The sequence below is a fragment of the Ovis aries genome, chromosome 3 (genome assembly GCF_016772045.2).
Source record: "Ovis aries strain OAR_USU_Benz2616 breed Rambouillet chromosome 3, ARS-UI_Ramb_v3.0, whole genome shotgun sequence".
NCBI classification, from domain to species: domain Eukaryota; kingdom Metazoa; phylum Chordata; class Mammalia; order Artiodactyla; family Bovidae; genus Ovis; species Ovis aries.
In genome coordinates, this window is record NC_056056.1 from 26,283,800 (window position 1) to 26,286,015 (window position 2,216).

At 41.3% G+C, this 2,216-nt stretch overlaps 1 pseudogene; it reads right to left on the reverse strand.

Moving 5' to 3' along the window:
* Positions 1–643: 643 nt before the first annotated feature.
* On the reverse strand, positions 644–1,674 carry LOC101106319 (small ribosomal subunit protein uS5-like; annotated as a pseudogene).
* Positions 1,675–2,216: the final 542 nt, after the last annotated feature.

A 2,216-nucleotide genomic window follows, 5' to 3' on the forward strand; every position in this document is an offset into this window, starting at 1 on the left:
TAATCAGCAAACACAACCCTCCTTCCCCACCCCAGATGAGACTTTATATACACAGGAATACATTATTTTCTTTGGAGAACTTCTTTTTCCTCACTGTATTTGGTGACGTTGCCAATGATATTACTATCTCAACCTTTACCACACTCCACAAGGATTGAATTGTGTCCATCCTAAGAAATAAGCTACATGAGGCATAAGCATTATCATGTTTACCCATGCCTGGAACAATGCCTCATCCATGAGACTAATTATTATTTCTTGCATGTATAAATAAATAATGAGTCAAATCCCAATGATATTTCTTTCCCAGTGCAGTAAGGTGACAGAACCCTTAAAGATTTGTAGTCAGTGCTGGTGAGCAACTGGCTCTGTAATGAGGAGTAGGAATTTGTTGCATTAGCAGTCTGATTGTTCTGCTTCTTTATTGCTTACTCTGCATTTCTCCTTCTCCACTTGGCTACATCTATCTTACTCTGCATGTCTTTATCTAGACTATCTTGGTATTTTTTTACTTAAGTCCCTAAGCTTCTTCATTTCTCCATTCTCTCTCATGATCTCTTGCCCCCTGATATTTTTTTTAAAAAATAGTATCTCTTTTGATTCTTGTTTCTGTATTTTATTTTTCTTACTTTCTCCATTTTATTTATTTTTTTTTACCCAGCTTCACTGTACCTCCATTCACTTTATTTTTCTCGTATAGAGCTATGTGGTGGGCACAGTTGGAGCCTGGGTCCTCTGCACGGAAACACAAGTGTGAGTCTTTATAAGATGGTCAGTGTATTCCTGGTAGAGACACTTGGTGAACACTGTCTCTTGCAATAGATTGGGGTGAGATATCTGTAGGTCTTGGAAATGGGATTAAAAGTATCCTTGGCAAAGCTACCCAGGGTGGCAGTGCAGCCCCTGGCACAGATGTGTAGTTGTTGTTTAGTTGTTAAGTCGTGTCTGACTCTCTGTGACCTCATGAACTGTGGCCCACCAGGCTCCTCTGTCCATGGAATTCTCCAGGCAGAAATACTGGAGTGGGTTGCCATTTTCTTCTCCAGAGGATCTTTCCCAAGCAGGGATCGAACCCAAGTCTTCTACTTAGCAGGTTGATTCTTTACCACTGTACCACCTGGTAAGCGCAGCAGAGGTGTAGCTTAATAGCAGTCATCAGCAGCAGCTTTTTGGGCACAGATGATACCAGTGCTCCTGGCAGCAGGTATGAGGTACACCAGTGCAGAACCACAGCAGCCAGTCACCTTGCAAGAAACAGTATCGGGCTTGCTGACCTTGTTAGTCACGCCAGTAGCCTCATTGCACGATGACGGACAGATTGGTGAGAATGATGGCCCCATGGACAGCAGAGGCTGCCTCCCTGGAGCCCTTGACACCCACACGGGGTTGTGACCCCATTGGTGATAAATGCTGAGTCCCTGTTATGCTGGCCAGCACAGGTCTTCTTTTATAAAGGCATAATCTTCTAAACCTTGTCTCTGAGAGATGCCACCAGGAAAAAGTCAATGATCATAGATTCCTTGATGGGCAGAAAGAAGACATAAACCTCCTCCAGGGACTTATCTTTATGTCCTTGACCAGGCTGCCCAGCTTGGTGACTGGGAGCCACTCCTGTCCTCTGCTGTGGCCCCAGATGTTGCCAAAGCCCCCATGGAAGCCACTGTGGCCATCCATCCCAGGGGCACCCACAGCCTGTGGGGCCTTCAGGCACTCTTGCAGCACCAGTATCACCCACCATTTAGTGCTTTTATGGAGAAGAAGCTTACCTTCCCCATTTTAATTTTTTGCTTCTTATCTGTCTTGCCAAATCTTTATCTCTATTCTGTATCACATCACAATAGGACTCTAACCCATATGTGTTTATTTAGCATTTACTAGTTACTCAGTATTTATTTGTTATATCCTAGAACAAAGATATATCTTCCTTTATCTAACTGAAAGAAGTCATGTAATGTATTAAAATTAATATATCTAATTTAAAATATTATGTATAAGCTAATAAAGTGTTATATATATCTAAGTTAAGTACTAGAATTAAATATATTTATATAGGGAAGAAAATAAGACTTTTTATTCATCTCTAGCTCTTGATTAATTTTGCTTTTCTTATTGATTAAAGGCTGCTCATAGGAAAGAAATTGTGATCCCTCTCTTAAAAATGCATCTACGACGTCTTTTATTTAATCAGTGTTAAACTCCCAAACAGCAACTGTGAT